This window comes from Papaver somniferum, chromosome 7, assembly GCF_003573695.1.
Source record: "Papaver somniferum cultivar HN1 chromosome 7, ASM357369v1, whole genome shotgun sequence".
Classification (NCBI taxonomy): domain Eukaryota; kingdom Viridiplantae; phylum Streptophyta; class Magnoliopsida; order Ranunculales; family Papaveraceae; genus Papaver; species Papaver somniferum.
Genome location: NC_039364.1, coordinates 239544695 through 239553041, shown reverse-complemented (window position 1 = coordinate 239553041; position 8347 = coordinate 239544695).

Below are 8347 nucleotides of genomic sequence, written 5' to 3'. Positions count from 1 at the left end.
GGAGGAAGAGAGTTGGACATTAAGATGTCATTTACAAGGACTTCAGCCCGGAGATGAACTTGGCAAAGAAGTGCTCTTTGATGATTACTATCTTGAATATCTTTAAAATAAGCAAGATAATCAAGTCTTCTTTCTGCTCGATCGCGAGAACCAGTAAGGGTAGAGACGAGAAAGGCATTCTCTTTGCGAATTTTAGCATATTTAGCCTCCAAGTCAGAAATAGAGGAATGAAGATTCTTCTCAGACTCTGCGAAAAATAGAATACAAAATTTTGTTAAAATAAGGAATTCAGAGAGATATGACAAAGAAAAGATAATTAAGGAAGTCAAACTATTATGACTACCTTCCTTTTGCGAAATAAGGTGTTGAATCAAGGATAGACAACTATTCTCCCAATGGTCCATTGCGTCATCAAATTTATCTCCAACTAAACCTTTAAATCGAGACTGAAGATTTTTCTCTTTAGAAACAAGGAAGGCATTTTTCTTCGCAAGAGAAGAATAAGATTCTTCTAATTTGGAATATTGTTCTTTAAGCTGATTTGCTTCACACTTAAAGCTATTCTACCTTGAATGAGTGTACCTCTTTCAGCGATAGATGATTCTGTTACTTCTTTAAGTTCATTTCTTAAAGAGCGAAGAGATTTCTCTTGGTCAGCACATACTTTTTGGAGAATATTAAGTTGTTGCGAAGATATCGCCATCTTGTTTATATAAATTCGCTTCTCTTGAGATAAGGTTTTATTCTCATCTGATAAAGTTTCCATCCCTAAATTAGCTTTGGTTAAAGAATAAGAAAGACGAGATACTTCATTACTTAATAGATCTTGTCTTTGAACTAATTGGGTATTTTCATTGGTAAGATTATTTATTTGATCAAGAGAATATGAATATAGGTTATCTAATTGGTTATATTAATCCATTAAGACTTCTTTATCAACACGGGCTTCTTCAACAGCAGATTCAAATTGATATCTCTCCAGTACTCGTTTCTGACTTAATGCTTAACATGCGAAAGAGGATTTAAAGGATAATTAAACATGGGAAGGATAAAACCATCGAAAAGGCAAATTAAAGACATAGATGAGGATACCTCTTAATTCATCATTCTTCTTGCGAAGATTGTCATGATCCAGCAAAACATTCTGAAGTTTCTGATTTTCAAGACGAAGAGCATTACATTCTTTTTTTTAAAGTTGTCTACGAAGGATCTTTGTCAGAACCCAAATGCTTTCTTAGAATTTCGCAAACATTAGACTTGATGGAATCAGTAGAAGACTTCTTGCCATCATCCAGAATCTCAGATAAAACCTTGAAAGGAATATCTATCCCTTCCACGGTTTCTTTCGACAGAGGAAGAGACTTGGGTAGAGAACTAGTAGAGATATAAGGTTGAGAAACATTCTCAATGGGAAGAGAAGAGGTTTCATTCGCAGAAAGGTCCACAAGGGGAATTTCAATCATAGAAAGATCAACTGGAGAAATGAAATCAGAGGCAGCATTTTCGCGAGTTGGAGATAAAGTTTTATCTTGCGAAGATGTCGCAGGAGATTTGGAAGAAATGAAATCAGAGGCAGCATCTTCACGAATTGGAGATAAAGGTTTATCTTGCGAAGATGTCGCAGGAGATTTGGAAGAAATGAGTAGGTGGAAGGGAACAGAAGTTGGAACAGTCTTGAGGTGGCGAGATTTCTTGTGAGGTTTATGAAGATCTTTATCACCCTGCGAATTACAATCTAGATAAGAAACAGAGGCAACAATATTGTTATTAGAAAAAAATAGTGTTTCTTACTACCTTCTCATTCGCAGACTTTCTTTTATGTGCGACAAATTTATGCTGTGATTTGGGATTGTTAGGGTTCGGAACTGTAAATTTAGTGTTGGAGCCGCTTTTGCTGAAATAACAAGAGTATGGGAATCACATAAACAACATCACATAAGGAAATAAACAAGATTAATTTCAAATATATCAATTTCAGCAAAACTCATAAGGAAGAAAAGAGAAGACTAATCTGGATGAATCCATGAAAAATGATAGCAGGGAGATTGTCTCGAAGAAGATCACGAACTATGAATATCTAGTTTGAAGATGAAGAAGAACTTAAAAATATTGAAGAGGAAAGAAGAAAGGTTGCAATAATGGAATTTGCAGAAGAACGATGAAGTTGCAGAAAGAATAAAAGGAAAGAAGAAGAGAGTGAAAAGAAATATATATAGAGGGAATTTTTCCTCGAGAAAATAAACACGTTTAATACGGAAAGATTTAAGCGGTTAAAAAGTAACGGTTACAGAAGACGTGTCAAGAAATAAATGGAAGAAAGAATACGTGTGATAAATGCAGAATATGAGAAGATAAGCAGTTGCGACATTTCTCACATCATTCTCTACTTTGCAGAGAAGATATAAGAAGAGGCAAGATGTAGGATCAGAATCTCGCAACAATTTTGTCTCAGCGAAATTATCAATGGTACATCACAATAGCGTCGCAGAATAATTTCAGAAACGACGTCAGCAAGGAACATGAGAAAGATGTGATAGTCTTGCGAAAATTAGAGAGCTTGCGAAGTTAACATTTGTAAGGTTGCAAGAATGTCGCAAACTGTATCTGAAAATAAAGGACAGATTAGATGTCATCCATTATGTATTTCCTTATAAATAGTCATTCGAGTTGTAAAGAGAGGGGGGTCTATTTTTTGAGTAAGAAACAAGTAAATAGGAGAGAGAAATTTCAGAGCAGAGATCATTCTTGACTTCTTTATCTTTCTTGTAAGAACATTCAAAGATTAATCAATAAAATTAAGAGTGTAAACCTAAAAATGAGCTGATCAACAATGAAATCATATGAGGGGTGTAGTGTAGGATTTCCTGCAACTAAACTTTTAGTCACAAAGAACCGTATTGATGCCGATCTACTCAACTAATCAATCCAATCTACCACAAGGATAAACCGATTATAGTTGGATCCTCTTTTTATCGAAACAAGTATTGTGCACACTAAAGATTTATATATATAACCAAGTCAGAAATATTTTATCTCTTCTTTGTCTTCAAATCTTCTTAGATCTTCAATAAACACCTGCACACAACTACTTGAATCTCTTGTGATCAATCACACACAAAATGGAGTCTGTTAATAATGGATTATCACTAGATCTTCTTTAGAACTAACATCAGTCTAAAGATCCCTGTCGAAACTTTGAACTAGTTTGAGTGAATCTTATATCATAAGAGAAGATTCTCAAGCATAATAAAACTAGGTGCAATCAAATTTCAACCACCGTTAGTCAATCAAATCAATCGAAAACAAAAGATAAACCACAATTATCTAGTTTCCCACCAACGGTACTAATAGAGCTTCTAAATCCCAAAGAAAATTTTAAACTGAGCGGCCGTAAGAGATTTCACCTAATTAGGTTACTCTCCTCTCCGAATAGGCGGCTTTACCAGTAATAGTACAACAGAGGAAGTTTACTGTCACGAAGGATTAGTTTGCTAAAAATGCAAACTTCAAGTATTTATAGACAAGGAAGTTTGGACACCAAGGAATTCCCAAAACCAAAAATATTCTCAAGATATTTAATAATAATTTTCAAATTCGGTTTTCATAATTCCTGAGAATGCTTTGTCCAAAATATTGATCGAAAATCTCCTTGGAAAATCTTTAACTAGTAAATGCACATTACTAATTCTTATTTTCCATATATATAATTAAAAATCTTAATTAAAAGATTCTTAACTTATTTAATTTCAATCCTGGGATTTTCTTCCTTTTAGTTGTTAAGGAATATCTTTGAACAATAAAAGATACACATTAATGCACGTGTTCAAAGTGTGTCGACATCCTTACTTTGTAAGTCCTCTTTCATACTTACACACTTGAAACCGATTTACGGCGCTTCCAAACAAGTTTAGAACTGGTTCATCTGAATTTAAAGAGCTATGTGATTGATCAAGAACACTCAATCACAAATCATGGGTTTAACGGTTCTACTAAAACAAGTTTCGGTTCTACCTCCATGTGAGTATTGTGCATAGTCACACTAGCTTCCCAAAATTCGGTTGACTAGGTACTATGATCGGTTCCCGACATATATATGGTATCTAACTTATATGTGTTGCACATGTCCATAGGATCGGTTCCCCTTTGCCTAAAAACGTGTTGCACATGTCCATAGGATCAGTTCCCCTTTCTGCTATAAACCTTGCTGCACCTCATACAAGGATCGATTCCCCTTTGTGATGTGTTGCACCTCTTACTAGGATCGGTTCCCCTTTACCCAGAGTTAGGTCTTACAAACTTACACAAACTCGATCATACCATCAGGTGATTACTTAAGATCGGTTTCACTAATAAAAGTCATACCAATACATAAGTCAGGCCTAATGTGAATAGTTTTACCAAGAACACAAACAAGTCATGAGCGGTTATACTAATCACACATATTGGTTGTTCATAAGATATGCAATGAATAACAATCCCAATAACCCCTGGCGATTTCCTTTTCGATTCACAAACCAAGTTCATGAAATTACGTCCTTAAAACACATGTAAAACATTGTTTCCTAGGATGAAATCCTCACCTCATACCCATACATAATCACAATAGCATTCAAACGATTATGTTGATGTCTTATCTACAAAGTTTAATGTTTAAGCAATAAACTTCGTATTGTATTCCTTAATACTATGTCTATTTAGAGCGTTCATGCTTCACAGTTTTGTTTTCAATATGCACGACTTGAAAGATACGTTAGGAAATGAAACCGTTCAAGTCAAATATCACTAACCTCAAGTGGAAGGATGATGTTGTGGTTGTAGCTCCTTACTTCTTCACTTCTTCAAGTCTTCACAATACTTGTAATGTCTCGTATCCTAATACTTTCAAGCTAACATATACGAAGTTGAATCTAGTACATTTAATCAAGCGACTCTTAAATGAGTTTTGGTTCACTAAAATATGACAACCAAACTTGACATACCAACGCTTGGTGGGTTCAACCGAGCTATGCTCTAACAATCTCCTCCTTTGTCAATTTTAGTGACAAAACTCTTACATCATATGGATAAACAAATTACAAGAATTCATTACACATACACTTGATTCCAGAACTCAATAACACATAACCTGTATACATTCAATCCTTAAAACTGCAATAGCGGCAGTACAATAACAAAGCTAATACTCCCACTAAAGGTGAGATAGGTATATTTTCAATCCTCACGTCTTTGTTATACCAAATCATATGATATGTTACTCCCCCTTAGTCTATGCTTTTCCTCTTTCGTTAGATAAACGTTCAAGCACCAATGTCCTTCTTCCCTAGTGACACCAATCAATATAAAATTGGCACCAGCATCACTTGTTTACTCCATATATTTCTCCCCCTTTTTGTCACAAAATGACAAAGAAACGAAAAAAAATAAAGGACAACACGAAAAGGATACGAAAAGGATCTTACAAATATCAAAATAGACTTGCAACCTGTTGAGTCAAGCACGAGGGTTCCACACATCATTTTTGATAACCAACATCAAAACTAAAACTACAAAGTAATTATGTTTTGATATGTTATCATGGAAATAATTGCCCGAAGAAATTTTCCCAACTAGTTTAACAAACCAAAAATCAACTAATCACATTAGTTCCTTTGCTAAACCGATTGTACAAATACAATCGCTTCATTCGATAAAACCAAAATAAAGATAACTCTATTTTTCTCATCGGGTACTAATTACCCATATAACTTAGACCTTTAGGTTTTAAACAAGCCAAATACTAGGTTAGTTAACTAGCATTTCTTGTTAAGGCATTCGATTAGACTTGAATAACCGAAACCTCCACTTTGATAAGTCTAACTAAGATCAGAATTAACTTAATTTCTCTTATCCGGAATCGAATTGGACTAAACAATTCAGCTCGTAAACATATTCTTTTGTCAAGCCATAAATAATTCATACAAACCAAAACAAATCAACTTGCATAATTATTCACCTCAACCGGAAGCAATTGAAACAACATAAACATTAAAGCACTGCAATTGCACCAAAACGTTTGTAAGCCTAAAAAATTGACACCACCCAACAAAGCAAGATAACAATAATTTTTCTAACCGGAACCAATTGAATCACACACACGTCCATACACACATAATGGAATAAAACATCAATTGTACCAAAATTTTGTTAAGCAAAAGCAAAAAGATATAAGCAATAAAATTAGGCTTTTCTTAAACAGGAAAACAATTAACTAACAAGATTGTTACCTCAATTTCGCATTCACTTCTCCAATATGATCGCATCTTCTTCTTCCAGGGAGAATTGATATCGAAATACCATTATGTTGTCATCCTTATGTAAAACAAAAGAATAACAACAACCAACCTTTACCAGAGAAAGGTTGAAAACCGGTTTTTAACTATTGCAAGCAAAAGTTGAAAACTTACGAAAGACATATGCGTTTATGCTAAACCAAACCGATTCAACATATTGTGACTTTTTCACATATTGTTTCTATCAGAACCCCTCATGATCCTTTGATAAATCCTACCAACATGGGCTAGAACTTAATCCTGCTAACTCAAAAAGTCACCCAAACCATAAGGGTTCACAACATTATGAGATCGAATATCAAGGTAATAAAACTGAAAACATACATATCATAAATCAATTTGCAATACAACATAAATATTCAACATGAAATCAAGTATTGAAAGTACCTCTTATCTTGTAGGGAATTGAATTGCGGAAACAACGCAAAAGAATGAGGTCATTCCGAGTTAGGACGAAGAAGTTATGGGAAAATCATTTTTACACTTCTTCGTATGGGGACCTCTCACTAGGATCGATTCTCACCCTAGGACATGGTACTAGGATCGGTTCCCAAGAGTTACTTGTGACGGATCACAACATTAAACTGTTTTTGACATAACTTTTGCGTACGATGTCCGAATTCAGTGATTTTTGGCTCGTTTTAACCGTAAAAACAAGAGCTACACATATATGATCAGAAGATATCAACATAACAAACTCAAAATTACCGTTTCTATCAAAATCTCAAATATAGATAGAGAAAGTATGAGTATAGAAGAAAACAAATCTCCCTAAAGATGTTAATTAGTCATATAATAACCGAGAGATCATGTGCTCAGATTCACATGCTTCCTCACACTTCATAAGATTGAGCACAAAGGTGAGCATGCACATTCCAACACAACTAGGTTGTGTTGAGTTAATCCTTGTCTTGTTCGTCACGAGTGACTAAGACTGAATCATCATTCTTGACCTCTTGCTTGGTTTGTTTTCTCTTGTTCCATCTCTTGCTTTTCTTCTTTGACTTGTGATAAAGAGTGTCATTATCACAACGTTCACTAGTACAAGAGAATCCAGACATGATGTCTTTCTTTAGTCTTTCAAGAAGACTCTTGTAATTATTGTCACCAACAATTAACAGCTGAGAGTCATTCTTGTGACTAACTTTTGGTCCCTTTTTGGCTATGGAGGACTTAGGGACCCATTTAGAGTTGGGTTTCGCAGGAGAAGCTTTCTCCTTCATACCATTAGGATCATTGTACTTTTGAATATTTTGCGAAACACCCTTTCTCCAATTTGGAACATCAGATCTTGTTTATGCATTTAAAAAGTCATCTCTCTTTCTATAATTGGGTCTTTTATGAAATGATCTTTTCGATTGATATGAAAAATTTGAACTATCATTATAAAATTCTTTTGTCTAAACTTAGGACAATACCGATCTGAGTTCTTATGAGGAGAAAACTTAGCCAATTCGTTTGATACAATAGAAAGTGCATCTTGCATCTTACAAACTTTGCATCCCCATTGCAAGTGTCCTTTATTACCACAATAATAACAATGCTTAGTATAAACATATGAAGTATGAGTTTTAGTGTTACCTTTTTGTGGATCCTCTTGCATTGGAGCTCGACGAGTTTTCTTCTTCTTCTCCTTCTTCTTCTTCTTCTTCTTCTTCTTCTTCTTCTTCTTCAACGTTGTTGCTTTCTTGACATTATCAGAAGTGGTCTCTTTGATTGCTGCTGGTTGAACACAATTCTTAGGCTTGACTGGTTTTACTTCTTCACAAGAAATAGTATCATTTTTGACAACAGTGGAAGCCTCTGGTTGAGAAGAATTAGTAGATTTAACAAATTTTACCTCTTTGATAATATTTTAAGCATCTATTCCCTTATAGCCCAATCCTCATGTATCACGATGATTTCTACTTCCTTCTAACATTGAGGTTAAATTGTTTGAGCTAAAATTGAACTTTTTAAGGTCCAAAATTTCTACCTCCAACGTCTTGATTTTATCAAGAGCACCAGCTAGATCAGCT